The following is a 15,181-nucleotide window of genomic DNA, read 5'->3' on the forward strand; positions in this document are numbered from 1 at the left end:
GAGTCCCATATCGAACAGGACGCGACACGACGACTGTCGCCCTTTAGTTGGGACCACGACAGAACCAGAACTTAAACTGGGCGACTACGATACACGGTTGATGTTGAAGTTAAAAGTTCTTCCACAGATCTGTGCATTGGCAAACATGCCGTGCAACTGCGGTACTCCACTGACGGAATTACTTTCGTTGAAATCGGTCGTCGCTGACTCGTGAGCTGCACACTACAACCTCGTTTGTGATGTTGCTTGTTGGTCGTGGATAGACTGAGTCTTGGTTACCGGTTAAATTTTGCTAATTTGGCGTTGGTAATCTTTATTTGCAACTGAGTAACGCCGCAACGTCGCCAGCAGAAACCTCATGGTATATCGATGTTGATGGTTGCGGCTCCATATTAATCGGAGATTTTACTGCGGGTCCAGGCAGCGGGTAGCTGCAGTTCTGTAGCTCGCTTGGTTTCGCTGTCTGTTATTTTGTTCGTCGTGGTGTTAACGCGAAACCAGGTTTCGCGTTAACACCACGACGAACAAAATAACAGACAGCGAAACCAAGCGAGCTACAGAACTGCAGCTAGGCAGCGGGTGGATCTTCCGAGAGCCCTTCGAGATTTATAAAACTCAGTTTCCAGGTGGTCAACAAACAGTAAGTTCTCCCAATCCTAGTATTCTATGTGATGTACATCTAACATGCCAAAAATGCTGGTGAACGATTTGAACCTGACAAAAATACTTGAAATAGATACCAGAAAGGGGAGGGGGGTAAAAGAAAAGTTATATAACATTTTATTATTCAATAATTTATTAAAATACATAAGTTTGTCCAACTCCCTGTGATACAACACCTCAGACATAGCTCATTGTACTCGGCTTGAGTGTGGGCAAAAAGTTACTATTTGAATTTTTGATATCTTTTTTCATTAATGAGAAAGTTGACCCTGAAGTTAGAGTAACTGTTCAGCAGGAATGGCTTTTTAACTCTTCTGTGATTTTTTTTTGGCTTGGCTGATTTTGTTCATACTTGACAGGCAGGTCGTACCATCACTAATTGGAATCAAAGAAAGCTTAGAAAGAACTCCCGTGTGCTGAGAGTTTTGGAGACACATTAAAAATTAATTCAAAATTACTTATACTTGAGATATTGATGGAATAGCTGAAAACTAATTATGCAAATAAGGTAACTAATATGAACAGACTTAAGTGTAAAACTAATAAGGTTTGCACAATGTACCAAGTTTCATTGAAATGTGATTAGAACCAAAAAAATATTAGTTAATATGCTAATTAGAGAATTAATATGAACAGATTTTAACCCAAAATTAATCAGGCTGTCTATTGTCCTAGAGCATTTATGGACCAAGTTTTATTCAAATGTGATGATCAATACTTGAGATATCAATATTAATTAATTATGTTAATTAGGTGATTAAGAAGCATAAATATTTACCAAAAACTAATATGGTGCATAGTCTTAGGTTCATTGAAATCCAATGAGTGGTTTTTAGACATCAGTGCAACAGCCATAGAACAGCAAAAAAATCAACTAATTATGCAAATTAGGTAATTAATATGCACAAATATTTACCCAAAAACTAATTAGGTCTCTGCACAGTCCTCAAGGAACTATGTACCAAGTTTCATTGAAACATGATCATTACTACTCGAAATATCAAAAGCTGAAAATTAATTAATTATGCAAATTAGGTAATTAATATGTACTGATATTACCCTAAAAACTATCAGGTCTGTGCAGTGTCATATGACACCTATGTTATTGAAATGTTATGATTAGTACTTGATATATCAGTGGAAAAGACGAAAATTGATTAATCATTATGTAAATTAGGTAATTAATAATATTAACAGATTTTTACCCAAAACTAATCAAATCTGCGTATTCGTTCAGAGCATCCATGTGCCAAGTTTCATTGAAATCCAATGAGTGGTTCTTCAAAAATCAGTGGAACAGTCATAGAACAGCTTAAAATCAGCTAAGTATCATGCAAATTAGGTAATTAATATTCATAAATTTTACCCAAAACTAATCAAATCTGCGCACTAGTTCAGAGCATCCATGTGCCACATTTCATCAAAATCCAATGAGTGGTTCTTTAGATATCAGTGGAACAGTCTTGGAACAGCTAAAAATCATGCAAATTAGGTAATTAATATTCATAGATTTTTACCAAAACCTAATCAACTCTGTGCATTATCCCAGAGCATCTATTTACCAAGTTTCACCAAAATTTGATTAGTGGTTCTTGAGATAACGGTGGAACAAAAAAAGTGACATACATACATACATACATACATACATACATACAGACATACAGACATACAGACATACAGACAGGGTAACTGCAAAGACTCCCTTTTGTGCTTCGCACACGCACGGGAGTCAAAAACAATCCTGACCCACCGCTACCATGGTAACAGCCAAAATCTGTTTTTTGAATACTTTCGCCAAATTTATTGCTTCCTACCAGTCTTGTAATAGCAGTGCCCAAATGATCATGCCTTTTATTTTGGCTACGTTGCGCACTGGTAAGAGATCACCGGCGCCGACATTGTTACCACTGTCAACGTAATCCCATGGAGCTCTTTTTTAAGCTCCATGGTAATCCCAACGCAGCTTTGAACTTTGAATAAAATGTAAATGCTGCCTCCAATCTAGAAAATACTAGCGCAAAACGGTTGGAAATAATACATTTAACGGCTGAATACGTCCTAACAATAAAATAAAGTGACTTCTAATGACTGCCATGTTATTTTGCGAACCTCGTATAAGGTGCCCGGTTTTAGTTATAAACAGACGTTAGCTTCACGTTCATGTCCTTCCATGGTAACAGCCGAAAACATATTGCTTGTATTTTACCGGTTTTCATTGGCAACCGAAGTATTTTTATTTTGTAAACAAATTTTCGTCTGCTATTTTTATTCAGTTCAAATCGTTCAGCAACATTTTTGGCATATTAGGTGTACATCACATGGAATACTACGATTGAGAGAACTTGATGTATGTTGACTGATTTTTATCATAGTACGAAGTACCAGGAAGTTACTCAGTTCCAAATAAAGATTACCAACGTCAAATGAGCAACATTTGACTGGTAATCAAGATTCATGTAATCCATGGCTAACGAGCAACATCACAAGCGAAGTTGTAGCATGCATCATTGGAGTACCGCAGTAACACGGCATGTTTGCCATCAGCATTGTATTCAAACGAATCACGTGGTGTGCCGTTCTCGTTCAAACCCGGGATTCGATCAATAGGGGAGTCCCAGTAAAAAAAAAACATTGAAAATCATGCAAGTTCAACATTTTCAAACCAATATACTAAAACAGAAATGCTCAGAGATGCAAATAAAGGATAGATATTACTTTTCACTATACACATCTCTGTTGATACTATCCCTCACATATTCTACTCCCAATTACTCCTGCGCAAAATGGACTAGCCTCTTTTCATGTTGACATTCAGAGTAAAATCATGTGACAGGCTGTTAAAATTGGCTGTTGCATACTCTTTCGCCGGTCTGGAAAATGTGTTTAATTAGCTCACATTCAAGCAACAATGCAGATTTCCCAGTGGGAGTGAGACTATTCGACTCTGCCACTAAAAAATAGGGGTGTTTTCAGCAAAAAACGAATAACCCTGGAATACACACAATATACTGAATTTCGGAACAAATCGTGCATTACTTACAGCAGCAGAATACCACAGAAATATCAGACGAAACATGAAAACACTATATATTGTATTTCAGCCTGAACCCTCTATATTGTAATTCAAGGAATTAACCCCATATGTGCATCCATTTCCTGCCTTGGTATCACCCACCCCTGAAAACAAACTCTTAATACCACGCTGAAGCGTTTGGTAATAAAAGCAAATGTATCGTTATTACCATGTGGATACATATATTTTTCATGTTATTTAACCATAACTTCACTTCTTTTTATCGGATTTATTTCATTGTTGTATGTAATTATCAGTATTTATTATCTTTAGTTATGTTATCAAGATTGCGTAGTAGTAGGCAAATTTCCTATAGATTTATGCTGTTTTCGTGACGCAAAGAAACACACTTTGGCCTGTATTCAGCCATTTCTATCAGTTTACATAAGTGTATTCTCCCTGATTGGCTCAATTAAAACAACCAATCATATTAATTGACGCCAAGGATTAAAATTCTAAGGTGTGAATCCACCCTTGTCTTTAAATTGACAAAGAGTGTTAATTAAGACAGACTTCATCCTTTGTACTCCAAGTGATACATTGTTCCAAATCGTCCTAGCGTATGTAGTTTTCAACTAGCTCTATCTCATTGCTGTACAACTGAATAAATGCTTGTTCACCATTAGAACATTGCACACTGGTATACCGTCTACTGCTTGATGTATCTACAGTCTATCTGGTGAGATTTAAAGATCCTATACTGTTTGTGGCAGTTTTCCCCCACAAAATTGGTGCCGAGACCAGGATTCTCAACCAGACCTCTACGACTCAACGTCAGATCACAGCAAGCAATCATGCCAAGAACAGTTCAACTCATCCAGAAGCGGGATAAAGCTCGGACGCAACTCCGAAGAGTCCTCGAACCAGTTGAACTACTAGTCAATCAGTTCAATGAGCTACAAGACAAAGAGACCGCTCATCAAAATATACGCGTGCAGCAAGTGACGATAGAAAGAAAACTTAACGATCTCATCGCCGCTAACAAAGCAGTCATGGACGTCGTCGATGTTGACAGCCAAGAATTCGACGAAACAGAGTCGTACGAAGTCGATGTCAGCCACCGATGCACCCGACTCACGCTATTCTTGGAGGAACAAAATGCGACAGCCCAACGCGGTCAGCAGACCCAACGCGAGCCAGTCCAGCAAACCCAGGCAGCTAATCCGCCGCAACATCGACATAAATCAATACAATTACCCCAGCTCAAGATACCGACGTTCTATGGCGATTCACTACTATGGTCTTCATTTATTGACAGTTTCAACGCCGCTATTCACAACGATACGCAAATTCCACTGGTCCAGAAGTTTTCTTATTTGCGTAGTTTCACTGACGGAGAAGCTGGAAGACTAATCGACGGACTCCCGATCACCGAAGTAAACTACACAATCGCCTACGATCTCCTCAACAAAAGGTATGGACAAACCCAAGATATTATAAACGCTCACATGCGATCACTGTGGAACAGACCCGCACCGGAAAACAACCCAGCAAGCCTACGCCACTTTCACGATGATCTAGAAACGACCATCAGAGCATTAAGAGCCCTTGGACGTGACGAACAAAACTTCGGCGAGCTGCTAATACCAATGCTGTTAGACAAGTTACCTATCGATTTCCAGCGACAGTAAACGCGTGCGAAAGGAAGAAATGCGTGGACACTAACAACACTCAACGAAGCTATGATTAATGAGATAAGTGTACTTTCAGTCGGACATGAACCCACTATGTTTCAACCCGACACTTATCAACCAACCGTCTCTGCGTTCCGTACACAGGTAAATCGAACCCCAGTCGATAAATGTAACGAGACCAATCCTCAGAATATATCTGCCTTCCACGGATCTTCACAGCGACGTCCCCCGAGACAGTCCACGACGCGATACTCGAAAAAGAAGAATTACCAAAACTGTGCTTTCTGTGAGGGACCACACAAGTCGCTCAATTGCACAACGTATAACAATTACAAAGATCGCATAGACATTGTGAAACGCAACTCGTTGTGTTTCAATTGCCTCGGCAAGCACGCAGTGCGAGCATGCAGATCCCGTTTTACGTGCAGACAATGCCAAGGTAAGCACCACACGTCATTGCATACGGACAATAGCAATTCAACTTCAAACCCCAAATCATCCGAAGTGAACGTCCATTTCTCGCATGCTACTCGTAATTCTGAATCTCGGATTCAATCGGATCGAAGAACATATACTACGCCTGAGCCCAAACTACGCAGAACTCTGCTGAAAACAGCTAAAATTCCTACATCATATAATGGAAATACTTTACCCGCCACAGTGTTATTTGATGAAGGGGCCGACCGTAGCTTTGTTACTCAAGGGTTCGCCAACAAATTACGCGCTAACGTTCATTCATCAGAAGTTCTCAATCTCAAGGCGTTTAGCAACCCGCGTACCGGATATAAAACCATCCCGCGTACTACATTGAATTTACATAAGCGTGATGGTACCACCGCTCCTATTGACTTGCTTTACGTCAACGAAATATCCGATGATCTGATGAACAATGTCACCGCGGACATTTTACAACTGCCGTACCTTCGAGAATTGGAACTAGCACATCCCATTTCAAGCGAACCAACGATAACAATTGATATTCTCATAGGAGTCGACAAATACTGGGATTTCGTTGGTGACCACATAATTCGTGGTCCAGGGCCTACAGCTGTTTCATCGCCGTTCGGCTACCTGCTTTCCGGACCAACACCCACTGGTGAACCTCGATCATCACGAGTGCAAACTTTCCACATCACCGCGTTGCCTTCAACCCAGGACCAACTAGAAGCAAACGTTACATCGTATTGGGGTCTGGAAGCCATCGGTATACGTGACGCGATAACCACTTCGGACGAACTCACTAACAATCAAGAGCAGTATAAACAATACACTGACAATTGTTTATCACAACAAGATGGCAGATTCATCGCTAAACTACCATGGAAGGCGAATCACAACCCTCTGCCTACAAACTACAAGTCGGCAGAGAAACGCACACGTAACATGATCCACAAATTACCACGTGACATTGTCAGTATTTACGATAAGGTAATTTCTGACCAACTAAATCGTGGATTCTTTGAAGAAGTCAACAACGACAACCCATCCGTCGGTCACTACCTGCCTCATCGTTCGGTAAAACGTAACAGTGTCACCACACCGATACATGCAGTACCCGATGATGCAACGAACATTCCGAGCAATCACCGCGTGTTAAACCGCCGCTATCAACACATTGCTTCACTCCAACGCACTTTCTGGAAACGCTGGTCGGCGGAGTATCTTACTGCTCTTCGAGAAAGACACCTACTCACCACGAAAGGCGTGACAACTAACACAGTCAAAGTCGGTGATATCGTGTTAATTCACGATGATATTCGGAAACGAATCAACTGGCAAATGGCCAAAATAACGCGACTGTTTCCAGGCAAAGACGGTATTGTTTGTGTAGTCGAGCTCAAGACGCGACATGGGATGACAAATCAAGCCATCGCAAAACTATATCCGTTGGAATTAAATGCCGGCGTCCCGACGAACACGCCTCCGCTCAACGATGGGGATATCCCCAGAAGTCATGTGCACGACTCCAGTCCCAGTTCAAAGAATCGAACGCTTTATACACAACGCAAATCGAATCACGCAGACACTTCCCGTTTTCAACAAAAGCAGCGAAAGGCTTCTGTGTTGGCTAACAAACGCATTAATATGCTTATCAAGAAAGACCTCGTCTAAGGACATAAATGAGACTTTTATATAGAAAACAACACTTTCTTCAAACTTTATTAACTCTTTAGTTATGTGACTAATCAGTCTCATTTGTCAACAAGTAATGTATAACTATTGTAAGCATTGCCTTATCGTACAATGACTATTTGATGACATTATTATTATTATTATTATTATTATTATTATTATTATAGTTCTAGTAATAATTTTCGTATTTTCTTTTCAGCATTTTTTGATTTATTCTAGTATTTAAATAACATTCATATCGTCTACATATGCCTTGTATCGTACAAGAGTATCTTCTCCGCCCCCGGGAGTATATCGTTATTACCATGTGGATACATATATTTTTCATGTTATTTAACCATAACTTCACTTCTTTTTATCGGATTTATTTCATTGTTGTATGTAATTATCAGTATTTATTATCTTTAGTTATGTTATCAAGATTGCGTAGTAGTAGGCAAATTTCCTATAGATTTATGCTGTTTTCGTGACGCAAAGAAACACACTTTGGCCTGTATTCAGCCATTTCTATCAGTTTACATAAGTGTATTCTCCCTGATTGGCTCAATTAAAACAACCAATCATATTAATTGACGCCAAGGATTAAAATTCTAAGGTGTGAATCCACCCTTGTCTTTAAATTGACAAAGAGTGTTAATTAAGACAGACTTCATCCTTTGTACTCCAAGTGATACATTGTTCCAAATCGTCCTAGCGTATGTAGTTTTCAACTAGCTCTATCTCATTGCTGTACAACTGAATAAATGCTTGTTCACCATTAGAACATTGCACACTGGTATACCGTCTACTGCTTGATGTATCTACAGTCTATCTGGTGAGATTTAAAGATCCTATACTGTTTGTGGCAGTTTTCCCCCACAAAATGAGTTCAGGTCGTACGTAGCAATAATCATGCAACAAACACGCACTATACATACATTATATTTTGTATAATCAAATATCTCTCCGATATTAATATTGTGTATTACACCATCACAATGATCGAGTAAATCTCACGAGAAAGGGGTCCGCTTCATCTTGAAAGTGACACTGAGACGAAAACGTGGTCTTCTCTTGTGAGGGCGCACTTTGCCGCAGAACATCAAAGACAGTTGTTTGATACAGAATGTCTTCTGAAATGTTTTGGGGATTTTGTTATGTGGACTCGTATTAACGTCACATAGTTCCGTCTTGAGATTTAATAGTTCAGTTATTATGTTACATAGTCCGGTTTGCATGTCTTTACATATTCTTGTGTTAAAGTTATATAGTCCTGTCTTTGTGCTATATAGTCCTGTCTCTATACCATTTATATATTCTATATGTATGTTATATAGTTCCGTCTCTATACCATTTATATATTCTATATGTATGTTATATAGTCCGTCTCTATACCATTTATATATTCTATATGTATGTTATATAGTCCCGTCTCTATACCATTTATATATTCTATATGTATGTTATATAATCCGTCTCTATACCATTTATATATTCTATATGTATGTTATATAGTCCCGTCTCTATACCATTTATATATTCTATATGTATGTTATATAGTCCCTTCTCTATACCATTTATATATTCTATATGTATGTTATATAGTCCCGTCTCTATACCATTTATATATTCTATATGTATATGTTATATAGTCCCGTCTCTATACCATTTATATATTCTATATGTATGTTATATAGTCCGTCTCTATACCATTTATATATTCTATATGTATGTTATATAGTCCGTCTCTATACCATTTATATATTCTATATGTATATGTTATATAGTCCCGTCTCTATACCATTTATATATTCAATATATATGTTATATAGTCCCGTCTCTATACCATTTATATATTCTATATGTATTTTATATAGTCCGTCTCTATACCATTTATATATTCTATATGTATGTTATATAGTCCCGTCTCTATACCATGTATATATTCTATATATATGTTATATAGTCCCGTCTCTGTGCCATTTATACATTATATATGTATGTTATATAGTCCGTCTCTATACCATTTATATATTCTATATGTATGTTATATAGTCCCGTCTCTATACCATTTATATATTCTATATGTATGTTATATAGTCCCGTCTCTATACCATTTATATATTCTATATGTATATGTTATATAGTCCCGTCTCTATACCATTTATATATTCTATATGTATGTTATATAGTCCCGTCTCTATAGGATTTATATATTCTATATGTATGTTATATAGTCCGTCTCTATAGCATTTATATATTCTATATATATGCTATATAGTCCCGTCTCTATGCCATTTATATATTCTATATGCATGTTATATAGTCCGTCTCTATACCATTTATATATTCTATATGTATATGTTATATAGTCCCGTCTCTATACCATTTATATATTCTATATGTATGTTATATAGTCCCGTCTCTATAGGATTTATATATTCTATATGTATGTTATATAGTCCGTCTCTATAGCATTTATATATTCTATATATATGCTATATAGTCCCGTCTCTATGCCATTTATATATTCTATATGTATGTTATATAGTCCGTCTCTATACCATTTATACATTCTATATGTATGTTATATAGTCCGTCTCTATACCATTTATATATTCTATATGTATATGTTATATAGTCCGTCTCTATACAATTTATATATTCTATATGTATGTTATATAGTCCCGTCTCTATACCATTTATATATTCTATATGTATGTTATATAGTCCCTTCTCTATACCATTTATATATTCTATATGTATATGTTATATAGTCCCGTCTCTATACCATTTATATATTCTATATGTATGTTATATAGTCCCGTCTCTATACCATTTATATATTCTATATGTATGTTATATAGTCCCGTCTCCCGTTTCATGTGTAAGTTATATAGTCTATTGTATGTTATAATCTCTGTTTTCATGCCAGAAGTTCCGTCTTTATTTTGGAATAGTCCACCTTTCTATCAACTTCAGGTCGGACTGGGTTTAACGACAATTCTTCATGGATGATGTCAAATAAGTTGATTTTTTTAACTAGAAGATTATATTTCATATGTTATGGAAGGTTTGAGATAATGTGATGCGTGATATACTGATAAAAGAATCGCGACGGTTATCTGGTAATTAGTTCCAAATCACTGAGCCAAGTTCCGTCCAAAACTTCAAATAGGCCTGAACGATGACAGACATAACACAGCAATTCGGCTAATAATCAGCTAATTAAGTCGGTTAACAGATACGCAAAAACAAATTCATGACACATCCCTTCACCCAAACTGAGATTGTGCCTCTCGGCTTAACACGTTCATAAATCAAAGATACCGTCCTCTACTCATCGTCATACAGGTTAAATACAATACTAATAAAAAGGTATAAATCAAAAAGAGTAAAACACACTAATTAAGTACAATGATTATAAAGTCTAAATACAATGGTTATAAAGTCACAAATATCAACGGTTATAAATCAAAAACAAGGGAAAGGCTACCAATCGACTCACTTTTTTCAAAACGGTTCGCTGAGATAACCCTTCGCTGCACTGTCTCTCATTACTAAGGTTACAAACTCTATATCAAAAGGTCAAAAAAAACTAAGGCGTGGCGGTGTAACCATGCGATCAGCCAATCGCTGCAGTCGATAGCATGATCACGTGATTACCAGGGATGCGTCTCTCGGTTAAAGCATTGCAAAGCGGTAACTAATAAACAATGAATAAAAAGCTATTAATCAAACTCTTGTCATATACGCTTATAAACTTCAACTGAACTCAAAAGTCGTTAATCTAAACACAAGTCATACGGCGTGGAAACAGAATGCAAAGACAAATTCGCTTTCATAACACATTACTCCTCTGGCAAAAAAGACGTAAAAAGACTAAAACGATATACACTACTGAATTACATATAATCCTGTCAATCATGAACAAAAGCTTGCGATATCAAACAATACGTATATAAGCGCACCATACTCTCATTCCAAAAAGACATTAAAAAACGTTACAAAGGTGCTATCAACTCAAAAAGCGTCAGAAGTATTCCGGAAAACAACACATAAACAAAAACAACTCTTAAAACGTCGATATCTCTGTACTCGACAAATCTCAAAACTCTTAAAAAAAACACGTGGGGGCATCATTCCTCCCATCATATTCCGTACTCATAAACTCCTTAAAACTCCATAAAACATCACACAACTCAAAACACTGTGTTGCAAATACTTGTCCACTGAAACGCGCTTAAATCGTTATAAAGGACCTCGCACGTCACCAAATATCAGTTTAAAACAAAGATCTGGGCGCTTACACACATACAATTCGACATCACAAAAAAAAACGGTAAGAACAATAGAAAAAAACAGCAATACATTACATTACATTACATTACTGAGCAATAGTGTTGGGATTGTGGAAAAGAGTTCAACGTCCTGAGTTACACAGTGTCAGTTACAGTGTCCAACGAGCGGTTCTCTAAGCAAATAGCTAAAGTCAAAGTCTATAAGCGTCTCTTCTCTTGTCGCGTTAGTCCGGGTCGTTCTTTCTCTTCTTCCTGTCTTTAATGTCGCTCAATTCTTAATTATTCAGTCCTATACGATACTCGTCCTTCATAAGGGGTTCAGAAGTCTTCATCTATTCAGCGTTGTACATCGGTGCCATACTGTTAACGGTGTTAGTCGTCAAGCGCGGTTTCTGAGTCGTCTCTGCCATCGAGCCAGTTAGTTCGGTTTGCAAGAAAGACACACCTTCGTCATTTCACTTTTCTTCACAGGATGTCAATGTGTGTTAAACACTTGCCCGGGTTCATCCAAAACGTATCAGGGGGGAAATTCTCTCTCTGGGTTCTCCACACTTGTCAGGGGGAAATCTCGTCTCGTCTCTCTATCGCGTCCCCTTGAGGTACGGGATCGGGAATGTCCCTTATACTTTACAGTCAAATAAGGCACACACAACGAAATACGTTTCAGCTCTCGTCTTAGTCGATCTTTTGGAGCACTCTATAAGACACAGCGCCCTTGGGAAAAGTCCCCAAGACTCTCACAAGGCTGAATCAAGACTCGCCCAAGACTGGACTCTCGACTGCGTATATCGTGCTGTGCTCCTCAAGACCAACTCAAAACTCTCTTTATTCATCTTCAAAACTCTAACCAATTACAAAACGGTAAAAAGACTCTAGGGCGTAACCTTCAATCATAAAGCCAATCACACTAAGTACTGAATACGTCATATCTTTTGATTAATCGTTCACTACATTAATAACTATGGAATACCAACTGTCAGAATCGCGACAACGGTTATCTGGTAATTAGTTCCAAATCACTGAGCCAAGTTCCGTCCACAACTTCAAATAGGCCTGAACGATGACAGACATAACACAGCAATTCGGCTAATAATCAGCTAATTAAGTCGGTTAACAGATACGCAAAAACAAATTCATGACATAGTCTTGGATCAGCCTTGCGATAGTCTTGGGGATTTTTCCCCAGGGCGCTGTGTCTTATAGAGTGCTCGACTGATCGACTAAGACGAGAGTTGAAACGTATTTCGTTGTGTGTGTCTTATTTGACTGTAAAGCTTAAGTGACTTTCCTGATCCCGTACCTCAAGGGGACGCGATATAGAGCCGAGACGCTATTCCCCTCCCCCTGACACGTGTGGAGAACCACGTGGAGAAGAATTACCCCCTGATATTTATCTAGATTTAACGTAGTCCTTATGCTTTGGTTTGATCAAATATCTCAACTGGAAATATAGATTCGAAAAGACACAACTCGTCTCCTGCAATAATTCTCGACAGTAAGGAATGAGTGTCTCTCCCTCAATATCGCCTCATTGGCTTTGCTCATTTAACTATATATTCTGTGTTCCTCGTTGGGTACAACCGCGATCCATATATAATGCGAAAAGTTTTATTTCTGAAGTTGACACTGAGCTTTACTTGAGAATCTTTCGATTTATTGAACCCTGAAAATACTGATTTATATTCTTACAGAACATCAACTTTTAACTGCAATGTGTCAGGACCAATCACAATTTTCAGAACACATTTACCCACTGAGCAGTGATTCGTCCTCTTCTAAGACGATAAATTCGAATATTTTTCGATAATATCTATTTTTTCCAAAGTTCTCTACTTCTGTTACTTCAGGATACAATATCTTAAAATAACAACTTTAAGGACACCAAATTGCATCAGATATGACAACAACAATTATAAAAACAAAAGACCGACATAAGAAAAGCTATGGATCCACAGGTAACTGTCAATCCATGATTTTTCAGCGAATACTCACAGTTCTGCCATCTTCGGTTGCATCAAAGGATTGTGTGCCCCGTAAATCACTGGAAATTGCTGCAACCGGCCATAATTTAGGAATAATTAATATAATTCCTTAGGTTGATCTTTCGTGACTCAATTTCATATATTTGTAAACAAACCAAACCGAGATATTGATGTATTCATTGGCCATGTCGGTGACTTTCAGACGGGGAACGTTTAGTTAGTTTAGGACGTTAGTTTAGTTCAGTGGAAAGAATGAACATGTCATTGTTGAAAGGCCAGTTAGGTGTAATGAATGTTACAGTTCGAGAATACAACTTGATATTTTCTTGACATTGATCGGCCCTAAAATATACTCCACACTGAATATTATTAAGTGCCCAATATAATAGTGAACTTTATTTTTTCCATGCAAAATTGGTTGCACCAACTGTATTATGTCAGTTCGAAAATTCAGACGAGTTGCCGAATATCAAGATTCAACATTTGTGAAAGTCTGTGTGCAACGTTCAATTAAATGGACTACTAGTTAGTGTGAACGATGGTCATGCTACCGATGTGATGGCAGTCACATGCCACAAAGCTGTAAATTAAAAACGATTGATTATTAATATATACCAAATTTGGTTATATTACTTCTGTGTGTCATGGTGAAAATGACAAATCCAGTGTAAAACCCAAACCTAATTATAAAATGGTGAAGACAGTATACTAAGTGTGTAAATGAACGTGCCAACCATACACCGTTATATTCAGTATTTAATGATACTATCTAGCAACATGGAAATATTATGACTATGAATAGTCTACGTTACCAGCAGAACATGCAAAAATAATCAAAACAGCGCAATTTGACCAGTAAGGGATCATATTATCTATTTCTTTATTGAGACAACTCAGGGATGATAATATTATCATAATAGCGTAATGATATACATCCCCAAAAAAATCAAGCTGAAACTCTTTGGGTACTTTTCACTTAAAGCGGGAGGGTCGGCACCTGTGCACGCGCGGGAATTAAGTCCCAAGTGACGATAACAACACACGCTAAAAACGCAAAGATTCATGGGTAGACGCTTGTTTGTAAATAATGACACGCTATGGCCATTTGACGCATGCGCAGGTGACGACTTTCCGCTTTAAATCCACCACTACTTCATTCCAAGCCATAGCTTAGATCTACATAGAATTCTTGTTCGATGTCATATGCACCGAGTACATTTATTACAATTAAGAACTGAAAAAAACAAGTAACGTTTGTAGCAGAGCTTCGCAGAGCTCGTAACTGCAAGGCTAAGATTTGGAACTATTCCGAGAGAAGGTCGCATCTGATTAGAAGATAAATGTATTTTCTTTTCAAATGCAATACTTGAAACTCAAAAAAGAAGCTATTAAACCCCATATTTGTAGAATTGTATT

Source organism: Saccoglossus kowalevskii, chromosome 6 (assembly GCF_978046115.1).
Source record: "Saccoglossus kowalevskii chromosome 6, keSacKowa6.1, whole genome shotgun sequence".
NCBI classification, from domain to species: domain Eukaryota; kingdom Metazoa; phylum Hemichordata; class Enteropneusta; family Harrimaniidae; genus Saccoglossus; species Saccoglossus kowalevskii.